This window comes from Rhipicephalus microplus, chromosome 3 (assembly GCF_043290135.1).
Source record: "Rhipicephalus microplus isolate Deutch F79 chromosome 3, USDA_Rmic, whole genome shotgun sequence".
Classification (NCBI taxonomy): domain Eukaryota; kingdom Metazoa; phylum Arthropoda; class Arachnida; order Ixodida; family Ixodidae; genus Rhipicephalus; species Rhipicephalus microplus.
In genome coordinates this window covers 175,172,038-175,185,402 of record NC_134702.1, presented here as the reverse complement: position 1 = coordinate 175,185,402, position 13,365 = coordinate 175,172,038, and the positions used below count along the sequence as shown (strand labels likewise).

At 44.4% G+C, this 13,365-nt stretch overlaps 1 protein-coding gene and 1 long non-coding RNA gene across 2 annotated transcripts in view; one reads left to right on the top strand and one right to left on the bottom strand.

Annotated features, from left to right (window-relative positions):
• Positions 1-13,365, top strand: part of LOC142804047 (uncharacterized) — a 137,507-nt gene that overhangs the window by 111,174 nt on the left and 12,968 nt on the right. The window lies entirely within an intron of this gene.
• The window catches only part of LOC142804049 (uncharacterized), a 28,702-nt gene continuing 18,403 nt past the window's right edge, over positions 3,067-13,365 (bottom strand). Inside the window, exon 2 of the long non-coding RNA XR_012894443.1 lies at positions 3,067-13,191. This is a non-coding gene — a long non-coding RNA (uncharacterized LOC142804049). The remainder of the gene's footprint in view (positions 13,192-13,365) is intronic.

Sequence of the window (13,365 nt, the reverse complement as noted above, 5' to 3'; positions counted from 1 at the left end):
AAGTGGAAAGTTCGCGAGGCCTTTCGTAATATCGGATGCTTCCATCCTGGCCATGGCAGTTTTCCCGGCCCTTATCAAATACCTCCCAAAAGGGGACAGGAGCAGCTAAAGAAAATAAAGGCGGCTTCCAACGTCATACTCCGGAGCCACGGAACACCACCAGCGTGCTTCGCAGAAACGAAGCGGAATCTAGCAATACAGAGCTTTGATTTTCTTGGTATCGGTGAATTTCTTTCCATTTATCTCAATTCGGACGACTCCTTGCTCTCTTCTCGTCACTCTGGAGGACAACCCCCTCCCCCCCTCTTCCGCGCCGCCGCCGATCCGATGAGCCCCGCGCCGGTCACGCGCCGCCGCCGGTGGTTAAAACACCGGCGCACCGGTCTACCCTGCGGCTGTCAGATAAGTGAACTGTTCTATATATCTGTTAGTCAAAACAGTTGCTTTTTCGTGCTTCTCATTCGTGTATTTGCCAGCCATCAAAGCGCGTCCCTATTAGAAGTGTTAGGCCGTTTTATTTGTTCCACTAGTTTCTCCGCTCTGCAGTAGAACACTGTTGAAGATTGCATGGGCTGTTCGCATATACAGACGCTGGCATAAATGCACCTAGGGCGTTGTTTTCGTGGAAAAATTCCAAGATATTTAATGTCTTCATTCAATCATAATAGTACACTTCGGGGATAGTCAAGAAGCTAAGCTTATTGCTAACAACAATCCTGCTCGGCTCCCTCATCGTTAATTGGCATTCATGCTCACTGAACCCCATACTGCAGCATACATGGTTGCAGTAGAGAGGCGCTCGCTTAGTGAACCTTTTTGTGTGACTCCCGAAGCTTAGACGCTGGGCTCGGTACAGTGCTAGTGCCGTTTTGCCTTGCCCACAAGTGTCCAAAGTCCACCCAAGTGACCGAGGTTTTGTTTCTGAGACACAAGCATAATCTAACCCGCTGCACAAATGTGACAAAATATTCGTCTCTACTGTGTGAACCTACTGCGAGTTCACCGGAATTTCCATTATGCTGGTTCTATATTTTTTTAATGCACCATTTTTTCAGTAGCACTTCTAAAAGAATTCCTTCCTCCTTCCTGGTATTTTATACCTGTTTCTCTTTTCAGGCACTACCTGGAGTAGTGGTGCAGTGGCATTTGACAAGGAAGAACAGCATGCTTGAAAAGCTTGTTTAGAGAAATATTGCCGATTTCACGAAATGATCTACTAATTATTAATGTAATACAGCACTAATTTCGAATGAATCTTTTTTCGTGTATAATATAAGAGGCGCTCCTACATTGCAGTCCTCAAATGCCTATTATTTGTATTGCAAGGCCAAGAGTTCTCAACTGAGAAATAGGCCGATATAGTTTCAATACACTAATACAGCACTAATAGACAAATAGAATGTCAATAGACATATAGAGGACCAATACGCCAATAAACCAACACGAAACAGGCCAATAGAGTGCCAAGAGACAGCTACACCAAAAAACAAATAGAGTTCTAATAGACAATAGGATGCCAATAGACCAATACATTCAGTAATCCAATAATGATTTATTGATTGATATGTGGAGTTCAACGTCCCAAAACCACCACATCATTATGACAGACGCCATAGTGGAAGGCTCCAGAAATTTTGACCAACTGGAGTTCTTTAATGTGCACCCAAATCTGAGCACACGGGCCTACAACATTTCCGCCTCCATCGGAAATGCAGCCCACCCTGATTTGAGCACAGGGGCCTACAGCATTTTCGCCTCCATCAAAAATGCATTCCCCGCTGCCAGAAATCGATGCCGCGACCTGCGGGTCAGCAGCCGAGTACCTTAGCCACTAGACCACCGCGGCGAGGCCAATAATCCGTTAGGCTATTGTTTTTTCTATAGGTGATTTTTGCTAGGGAGTCCTAGTAGGATAATTTTATGCACAGCTCTGACTTGTCTGCGTCATATTTCTTTATAATAAAGTGCAATTGCTGAAAAGCCACATTGATTATGATTGCTCATGTTAACAGAAAGTTATTTTGCACGCTATATATAGCTGTGTCAAGTCCATTCTGCATGCTCGAGGCCTGTGACAATGAGCACAACAAACAAAGATCTTCAACAGCATGTCGACTACGAAATGTTTCCAGAGGCCGAGAATGGGAAATTATTCAGAGCTCAAAGGCAAATTGCTAACTAGCTTGAACTACTCTATGCACATCCAGCTCATCTAGCCTTAGATATGCACGCAATTGATGAGTATTCAGATGTGATTTTAAAGCAGAGAAAACTGCATCCCGTATGAAACCACGCTTCTCCGAAAAATGACGAAGAATGGCACAGTGAATGCCTGCCTACTACACAATTATTAATGGCGTAGTGGGTACCCTGCAAGTGCGCTTGCAGCGGCCACCCTAAGAGTGTCGAAAAAAGTCTCTTAAAGGCCACTATTCTGGCTTTCGCTGTGACAGTGCTGCGCGTTCAGTGCAGGCCTGGCGTTTTTTTTTCTTCCTGATCTTTGAAATAGGGGCACGCCAGTTTTAAATTTAAATAGCTGGTACTTTTTATTCATATTGGCACATTTTCATTAGAACCTTAGAGTACTGAGTATGCATTAGATTTATTCAAGTTTTTTTTTGTTTCTGACTATACTACGTAAGCATACAATGTGAGATTGGTGTTGAATTACTGCACATTATTGAGGTTTTTGATACATCATTTCTATGAGAACTTCTCTGGGATGGAACTGATTTGTCATAAAATGTGGGCTGTCGCACAACTTGCAGCATTCAACTCGAGGTTCCCCAATAAGAGGTTCCCCAAGGCATCAAGAACACGTGCTTACGAATGCACCCCTGCAGGAACGGCGTCAGTGGTGTTAGCGATGTGCTGCAGACAACTAGGAATGATCGGCCTCTTGTGGAAGCAAATGCTACCTGTCGCTAGAGATATTTGTGCACCCTCCGAGTGTACACACGCATCACAGAGGGCCGGACAAATATTTATCTCTTCTGCCAGACCCTTTATGTTCTGCGTCATCGTTCCCACACGTTCCATGCAAGAAAGCCACAATTCATTCTACGCTTTTCTGGTAAAGGCAGCACTGTTCATGTGACGCCAATTTGCAAATTTTTATTTTATTTATTTATTTAGTACATACTGCAGACCACGTCGTGATTCTTGCAGGATGGGCGTACATAATTGTACACAAAACTAAAAACATACAAATATATATCTATATACATACACATATACACACACATACACACACATATACATTATATATACACATTTATACATACATACATATATATATACATACATATATACATACAATATACACACACATATATATACACACTAATATATAAATGCCTGTACAAACATATTCAAAAGAACTTAAATAAATTGTGATTGAATGCACATAAAGAAAGGTACAGAGTTGAACATGTCACCCATCGTCACAAGTTCTACGGTGTGGGCAGAAAATTCCATTCTGAAATGGTTCGTGGAAAAAAGGAAAACTTATACGTGTCTGTCTTAGCATAGATAAGTGTTAATGCATCAGAGCGATGCTGCCGTGTTTGCCTTGTGGAAAGAGGGCTTACATAAAGCGAAGAGTTAAGGGTGAATTTGTGGTCAATTATATTATGTAAAAAATCCAAGCGGTACTTCTGTCTTTTTGATTCAAGAGAAGGAATCTCATTAGCCAACGTTAGCTGTCACGGTGAGTCCGAACGTTTGTATTTAGAATAAATAAAACGAACCGACTTTCTTTGTATTCTCTCAAGTTTGTTGATATTGAGCTTAGTATACGGGTCCCATGCTACGCAGGCATATTCTAGTTTTGGGCGGATATAGGTTAGGTAGGCGATTAACTTAACGTTTGAAGAAGAATTTCTAAGTTTGTGTCGCAGGTAAGCTAGTTTGCGGAATGCAGCAGAGCATGTGTTCTTAACACGAAGTTTCCAAGATAAATTGGCAGTGAAGATTACGCCAAGGTATTTATAGCTATCAACTTGTTTTAATGGGACAGACCCCATTTTGTACACGTGATCGAGGGGATTCTTTTTATGCGTTATGCGAAAAGAGACTGTTTTGTCGGTATTTGCAGCCATGCCCCATTTTTCGCACCACAAGGATATGTTATTCAAGCTGAAATCTAGTGCCTTCTGATCATCCACAGATTTAATCGTACGAAACACAACACAGTCGTCTGCAAACAATCTTATTTGTGTTCCAGGTGTGACGACGGTGACGATGTCATTAATATATAAAAGAAAGAGTAATGGACCCAAGACACTGCCCTGGGGCACACCTGAAGTAACTGGTAGACAGCCCGAGTTGTGTCCATCAACTGAAACATACTTTTTACGGTTATTCAGATAGTCTGCGATCCAGGAAATTAAGATATCAGGAAGCTTAATGTTTCTTAGCTTTAGAAATAATTTTTCAAGAATGACCCTATCGAAAGCTTTACTAAAATCTAAAAATACAGCATCGATTTGACCGTTAGCATCCAAAGCTTTAGCAAATGAATCGATTACTATAACTAATTGTGTGATAGTCGAGCAGCCTTTTCTGAAGCCATGTTGACAAGTGGTTAGTATCGACTTTTCTTCTAAGAATTCATTATTGCGACTTGAAATTATGTACTCGAAAATTTTGCAGCATTATGACGTCAGTGATATGGGGCTGTAATTCTGTATTAACGATCGATCGCCTTTCTTAAAGACTGGGACAACTCGAGCCATTCTCCAATCACTAGGTACTTTTGCACATAGCAAAGATTCTCTGAATAACACAACCAAGAATTTAGCAATAGTTTTGGCGTATCGCCTAAGGAACTCATTTGGGATGTCGTCAGGGCCAGGAGTTGTTTTAATTTTTAAGTTTAACAACATAGACACAATGCCATTGTATGAGATGAAGTTCGCCGCGTTTAAACACTACAGAGTCTAAAGATAACCCTGAACTACCACTTGTAAATACGCAATAAAAATAATCGTTAAAATGTTGTGCAATAACATTCAAGTTGTTAATAATGGTTGTTAATAATGTTAGTAATGGTTAAAGCTTATCCGGCGCGTTCTTTGTAAAGTTCGGCAATGTTGCAGTGAAATATAGGTCTTTCGAATCACGTACAGCGCATGCTAGCTTGTCTTGTAGTTCACTGATAACATTTGTACGCGCACTAATAATCCCCGTACGCGTATGTTTCTTCTTTATTCGTTTGATTTTGCGCTTCAATTGAACTATGCCACGCGTCATCCATGGCATACTTTTATTGCCTTTTTTAGATTTCGTAGGTATGAATGTATCTATGCAATGCTTGCACATTGTAGTAAAGGTTTCCCACAGAGCACTCACTTCACCGCCACTATCAGCAAAGCCCGTAAGACAGGTTTCCATGTAGTCAATGACGCTGGCGTCATCAGCTCTCGAATAATCTTTAATAGATATGGTTTTGGGAATTTTGTGAACAGCAATCTTGACAATGGGTACAGAAACTGCAACAAGGAAATGATCTGACAAACCATCCTCAATTCACACAATATGCTCAGTAAATGCACGGATTAAAAATAAACATCTAATACAGAACAGGATGACCCTTGCACATGCGTGGGTTCATTAACCACTTGGATTAGATCATGTGTCAGCATAATCTCGAAAATAATGTTACCGTTTTCATCACTCTTAATGTTTGCTTGGAGGAGCACCCAATTGACACCAGGCAGGTTCATATCACCAATCAATAAAATTTTCTTATTCTGGTAAGAAGACGTGTGCCCTTGAAGTTTAATCAAATAATCTGGAGTAGCGTTAGGTGGCCTGTAGCATGCGTACAACATGAAGCAAGGGCCCCAGCATGATAACTTGACGCAAAAGCACTCCAGGTCGGGAGTGTCACCGATAAGCGTCGCATCTATCTGATCTTTCACTAGCACGGCCACACCCCCACGTCTGTGCATTCTATCTTTGCAAAACACTTTGCAATTGGGTGGAAAGACTAGTTCATTTGTAATATCACTACGTAGCCAAGTTTGCGTTATGATTGAAATGTGTGGATCATGCCGTAGCAGTTGAATTTCAAGTATATCTGTCTTGTTTACTACGCTACGAGCGTTAAAATTGACGATACGCAGGTGTTTTTCTTTGGCTGAAATTGGATTTCTGTAGGATGGATGGTTGATTTCTAAAAACGGAATCTATAAAGCATTGCCTCTGCAGTTGGCGAAACTAGCGTCTACCTTAGGTTTAGCGCGTGACGACGGGTCATTAGCCGGCGTGAATTTTCTTCGTCGTTTTTTTGAGCAGCAACTTTATCATTTATTTCCTCATTCCAAACATACGCCACTTTATTGATGTACAATCTGCCAAGAGCTAAGGAAGTTTTGTCCCCTTTCTCTTGGTTTTCCTTCGCACTTGCCCAAAGCTTCCGCCTAACTTCACGAACTTTCTGCGAATAGTCCTCACTTATTGATATAGGAGTGTTCTTCAGTTTGTGGCATTGTTTAAAAATTAATGTTTTATCTCTCGTATCAAGCAGTCTCAAGATGACCGGTCGTTTCTTATTCGGAGACGGACGACCTAATCTGTGAATGCGTTCTATCGCTACTGGTTCCAGCTCGTGAAGGTCTTGATAGATACCTTTATTTACGGCTGTTTCCAGGGATCCACCGTTTCCACCCTCTGGTTCTGGTAGCCCAAAAATGACCAAATTAGGTCTTCTACTGTGGTTCTCTAAATCGTCTGTCTTCCTTTCAAGCGTCAGAACAACTTGGTTGATATGTGTGAGCCGGTCCTGACATGAAGTGACTTTTTCTTCAAGGTTTGACAAAGCGTTCACCTTTCTTTCAATTTCTACCAGGTGGTTTTTCTTTATATCTTTAATATCAGCTGCGATTTCCCTAAGCTGCTTTAATATTAGTGCAGCATCTGGACCGGGGTTAGTTTCAATGTCCCCACCTAAAAGCAGTAATTTCCTGAGGCAGATAACAGCAATATCAAGCAAGCAACACAGCCATGGGCACGGCAGCATTAGCAGAAAAGGATCGCTTGAACGGTAACACTTGCTGTAACATTTCCTCACCTGCACAGCAAAAAGCAAAAGATTGTCAGCGAACCGCATTCTTTCGGTGCCGCCGTGCCCAGTGGTAGCACATTACAAAGGATGACCCTTTATACTGGTTCCGCATTATGTCGCTCCATGCGAAGATTGCGTGCCGGCTTCTGCGCTTGGTGACGTAGAATGAAGTGATGGTCTGATGGACGGTGTCAAACGCTGATCCCCAGCGTCATGACAGTAGAAATCCCTGAACTGATGCCTAGCCGCCTCGACAACGGTATGCTCATTGCAGTACGCAGTGCGCAGGAGGCCGAGGAACTGCACAGCAAAAAGCAAAAGATTGTCAGCGAACCGCACTCTTTCGGTGCTGCTGTGCCCAGTGGTAGCGCATTTCAAAGGATGACCCTTTATACTGGTTCCGCATGGTGTCGCTCCATGCGAAGGTTGCGTGCCGGCTTCTGCGCTTGGTGACGTAGAATGAAGTGGTGGTCTGATGGGCGGTGTCAAACGCTGATCCCCAGCGTCATGACAGTAGAAATCCCTGAACTAATGCCTGGCCGCTTCAACAATGGTATGCTCATTCCAGTACGCAGTGCGTAGGTGGCCGAGGAACTGCACAGCAAAAAGCAAAGGATTGTCAGCGATCCGCATTCTTTCGGCGCTGCTGTGCATGAATGGCAGCAGGTCCTGAATGTATTTACGGGAGCCTGATAACCAAAATACTTGATAAGTGTACTGTGGGAGGCATTTGAGCTATTTCAGGTGTGGCTGTGGCGATCCGATTACCCTAGCAAAAGAAAATAATCACAGCATATCCACTGAGTGAAGATGATGAGTGGGTTGAAGCTTCGAAAAGCTTTATCGGCAAACCGTGAATCATCCGCTGGTCGCGTCAGTCTGTCGGTTTGTCCGTTTGTCTATCTGTATGTATGGCCGTCCGCCTGTCTATCTCTTCAGCCGTCCATCACTCTCTACGTCCGTCCTTCATTGAACACTTTAGGTGCTACCACCTCGCCTCTTTTTATGATATATTCATCATATGCAAGTACAACCATCCAGCGGACATTCCAAGGTCTAAAACGAGAGGTGGCTACTCACACAGCAGACGTGCGACCCTCGGCTTAAGGCGCTTTGCCCCTAAAAGGAGTGAATCTTCGGACAATTTTGCGATCCCTAGGAAGTCCGAAAGATTGGGCATTAACTGCATCCCAACTATTCCAACAGTGTCATTTGGCCCAGTTTGGCTTGGCTCAGTGCAGTTTGCATCTTATTCACGTACACCGCCATGTCAGTTTCAATGAGGGACACTCAAGTAGTTTCATTTTGAAAGTCTGAGCACACCTCTTGGCACAGGTTAGGTGAAAACTCGCCAAAGTTTGAGGAAATGTAGCAGGTTGCAGTAGCCAGGGCGATTTGGCACAGTTTGGGCCAGCGGTAAATGTAGCGAATTCCTTTGTTATGACGTCAATCAGGGAAGGCACAGTTCGACAGAGTACACTGGATTTATTTTACAATATTTACAGGCACGAAAGCACTTCCGAACATAACAAGGAAAACATCTGAGCAACCATACATGCGTCTTTTCTTGACCGCTCTTTCTTTAACACTGCTGCTCTGCCGCCTCCTGTCCCCCTCTCCCACACAAGTGCCTCTCTCTCCCCAAGTTGGCTGACTGGAGTGGCATACTTAACACAGGCAATGGCTTTCTCGCGGGGCCCTCAACCACGAAACGGGAAACACATGTGCCGTTCACAACAAGCATCACCGTTTAGATGGCCTGGGCATGACGCAGATGCATGCGTCTTATCATGTCAGCCAAGATCTGTGCATACTATCACAGACTAAAAATAAAGTAGTTTCAGGAACTGAGTCGGTGCAGTTACTTCGCCGTCCTGCAGCTCTTCAGCATAGTTCGGCGGGGCATGGCGGCGGATACCAAAACTTCAGCGTAGACATAGGCTAATTATAAGGTAACATATCGCTATTCTGGCGAAAATACCCTTTCGGATGAGTCGTGATAAGTTGAACTAGACTAAAATGTGCCTAGACTTTGAGGCTTCTCAAGGAAACCTGGAACACAAAGGCGCAAATCGAGCACTATTTGTCCCAACAAATTACCTGTATTAAAATGGTTTCTTGCAACAGCTAATATGGCGGGTTCCCAGATTCACTTTTGAGGCATATACTCCACTTCACCAATTTCCTAATTCTCCTTGAATCGCCTAAGACGACTGGCAGGCGAAATGAATTTATATTTGTATATATTGAAATACAACGGTTCAGCTGACGCTTTATTCAAGCAACAGCAAGATGGCGCCAATGAAGAAGAGGAACGGGCCGAAGACTGATCATGGTTATTGACAGATGAGGAAGATGGCGTCCAATGAATTCTTACACTAATTTTCCCCGTCGACGGAAGTGGCCAGCCTCGCCGCGAATTACGCTGGGGAACGCATACGATAGGGCTTGAGACGCGAAACGTGCACAATCTCTGTCCCGCGGCAGCATTGGTAAGTGGGGACATGAACAGGTATGACAAGGTAGTTCACCGGTGAGGTCTGTTCGACAACTTTGTAGGGGCCAAGATAGCGTGACTCAAGCTTCTCGCATAAGCCAGGCGTTCGCGCAGGAGTCCACAGAAGTACATCATCGCCAGGGCAGCAGAGAACGACGCGGTGAGTGGCATCGTAACGATGTTTGCGATCTTCTTGGCTAGCTTTGGTGTTTACACGGGCAAGACGACGGCATCGAGCAACACGGGACAGAAACTGGTCGCAAACGAATAGTGAAGAGTTGACGGGGCCAGAAAAGAATGAAACGTCGAGCGGTGATGTCGGTTGGCGTCCGTATACTAGGAAAAATGGAGAATAGCCTGTGGTTTGTTGAATTGACGTATTATATGCATACGTGACAAAGGGAAGTATGGCATCCCAATTGCGATGGTCCGGTCACATATACATGGACAGCATGTCACACAGCGTGCGATGAAATCTTTCCGTTAAGCCACTGGTTTGCGGGTGATAGCTAGATGTTGTTTTATGAACTGTTTTTGATGCTTGAAGAACTTCACTGAGTGTGCTTGAAAGAAATGCCTTGCCCCGGTCGCTCAAAAGAACACGACGGGCTTCGTGACGTAGGTAAATAGCATTCAAGAAGAATGTTGCTACTTCCGCAGCAGCTCCTAAAGTGATCGAGGCTGTCTCAGCGTACCGGGTCAAGTGATCAACGGCGGTGACGATCCATCTCTTGCCGTCTGATGTAGATGGGAGGGGCCCGAAGAGGTCAATTCCGACGACAGAGAACGGCTCTGATGGACAAGGAAGTGGTTGTAGGGTCCCGACTGGAGCAGTAGTGGGCCGCTTGCGGTGTTGGGAAAGTGCGCACGAGGCAATATATTTAGCTACCGTCGTGGAAAGACCTGACCAGAAGAATCGACTGCGGATGCGCTCGTATGTTTTGTAGTAACGCAAGTGTCCTGACGTCGGGTCGTCGTGGGAAGCGCACAAAACTTCAGTGCGTAGTGCACGTGGTACGACGGGAACCCATCGGTGGCCTTCCGGGTGGAAAATGTATCGATATAGCACATCGTCCTCCAACTTGAATAGTCGGAGTTGTTTCCGGAGCCTGGCATTAGGGGAAGATGAAGCGCCTGCAAGCCGACCGATGATGTCAGTGCAATAAGAATCGGCTCGCTGGTGAGTAGTAAGTACTGACGGGCCTTGCACCTCCACCACTTGAAATACAACGGTTCAGCTGACGCTTTATTTAAGCAACAGCAAGATGGCGCAGATGAAGAAGAGGAACGGGCTAAAGACTGATGATGGTTATTGACAGATGAGGAAGATGACGTCCAATGAATTCTTACAATATACTTTTTGTCACTCAATTAGCCCTATACGAGGACACGCTCAGGTAACATGCGGTAACTCGTCATTACGATGCACAGAGCTTCGCCTACATGCCATGATTCATTTCATGGAGATACATGCATATTAATGTTACATTTCTATGGCACAGTTCTATAAAGAGAAGAACAACAATCCTAACTAAATACTTGAGATCTGAAAATTCATGCAAAGAGACATTTTACAAATTACAAAATAACAAAACTCCCGTTTTAATTCAGCCTAATCAGGCATGTAAAAACATGCTTTTTGCGCTAGCACCACGACAATGCATGTCTCATGAGTTGAGAGAACTGCAAATGAACTTCAACTTCATTATCTCCTTATCCTCCCCTGCATTCACATTAAATAACCCAGAGAGCGATAAGAATTCAGAAAATCTCTTCTACACAGGGAGGCACAAGGTATAATTCTCACTGGCTAAGGACACTTACCAGCTCTTGTGAAGGAGAGTTATGCCATCTTGGAACTCATTAGCACCAATACCAAGTTGCAGTGGTTTCGAATTGCAGTAAGACTTTGATCTAGGCGAGTTGATTCATAGCAATGGGAAAGCATAGCGCAATGGAGGCAATAGACAAAGAACACATAATGAGCGCTTCTGTGTGTTGCGTGTTCTTCAACCATTCTCTTGCTCGTTTGTGCCTTGGCACATACAACGTATATCTTCAACCAACAAGAGAGCATGGCTTAGCGTCCCAGACAAAATAGAAAACTGGTGTGAAAGAAGTTATGCGAAAAGAGCCACCTGCTCAGCAAATGAGTACCCATGTTACTGAGTGCTAGGCTTCGTTACTTTCCCTACTCATTAAAAAAACTAGTGGGCACTTAGCAGCGCTGGTAATGAAACCAGAACCCTCGAAAAAGCTGGACTTTGGTTCCCACTCATATACATTGCTCCTGTTCCCTACCATGCTTATAAGCATTCTCACTAACGAGTAGCAAAAATTAAGCATCTATCCTCATCTTAAATCTAACTCACTGCCTCTATCAACCAACAAACTTTCATCTCTGCTAGACCAGCAATTCTTTAAGGGGTAGCCTTTAGGCCCTATACATATATGGCTTCTCCTTTCCTTGATGAAGAGGCATGTGGCCTCTGAGGTTGTATTTTCCCGAGAAAGATGCATTGCAGTGCACACAGGAGTATGGACGCTCTCCTGTGTGAGTACCATACATGCATGAGAAGACCATTTTTTCGTGAAAAGGATGCACTACAGTGAACACAGGACTGCTCTCATGCGTGAGTGCGCATGTGCTGAACGAGGTAGAGTCCCATCACAAACAATGCATTTCAGTGGACACATGTAAACAGATGCTATTTTGAGTGAGTACGCATATGTCTTACGAGGTTGAATTTCCGGGCAAAGGACGCACCACACTGAAGACAGGAAAAAGGACGCTCAACAGTGTGAGTGCGCACATGGTCAACAAGGTAGGCTTTCAGCCTAAATGATACATTGCACTGCAAGCAAGAAAAGGGACGCTCACCTGTGTGCATACGAATGTGTCTCATAAGGTGGCTTTTCCGCAAAAAGGATGCATCGCAATGGGCACAGGAAAATGGACGCTTTCCCGTGTGAATGCGCATGTGGTCATTAAGAGAATCCTTACGCGAAAAGTGTGCTTTGCAGTGGACACAAGAAAAGGGACGCTCTCCTGAGTGGGTGCGCATGTGGCTGTTGAGGTTGCTTTTCCGAGAAAAGGATGCATTGCAATGCACACAAGAAAAGGGACGCTCACCTGTGTGCACAGGAATGTGTCCCATAAGGTGGCTTTTCTGCAAAAACGATGCATCGCAATGGGCACAGGAAAATGGACGCTTTCCCGTGTGAATGCGCATGTGGTCATTGAGAGAATCTTTACGTGAAAAGTGTGCATTGCAGTGGACACAAGAAAAGGGCCGCTCTCCCGTGTGAGTGCGTAAATGTTTCTTGAGGTTCTCTTTCCGCGAAAAGGATGCATTGCAGTGGACACAGGAAAAGGGGCGCTCCCCAGTGTGATTGCGCATGTGGTCTTTGAGTTCGTCTTTTCGTGAAAATGACGCATTGCACTGAGCACAAGAGAAGGGACTCTCCCCTGCGTGAGTGCACATGTGGTCATTGAGGGAGCCTTTTTGAGAAAAGGATGCATGGCAGTGGAGACAAGAAAAAGGATGTTCTTCTGTGTGAGTGCGCATATGCTCCAGGGACGTGACAGAAGAAGACAGCTCCATGGACGTGACAGACAGGAAACCTGCAAAGCCAATGAAGAAAACACAAGCGTAATGCAAATTACGTACCATACACAACGTAGAATGGATTGCAGCAGCAGACAATACACACTGGTTGCTCCACATGTAAGTGAATTAATGATCACCTGGTCTTACCCAAACCAAAGCTAGTCTAATGGAACAGTGCAATGACCCAA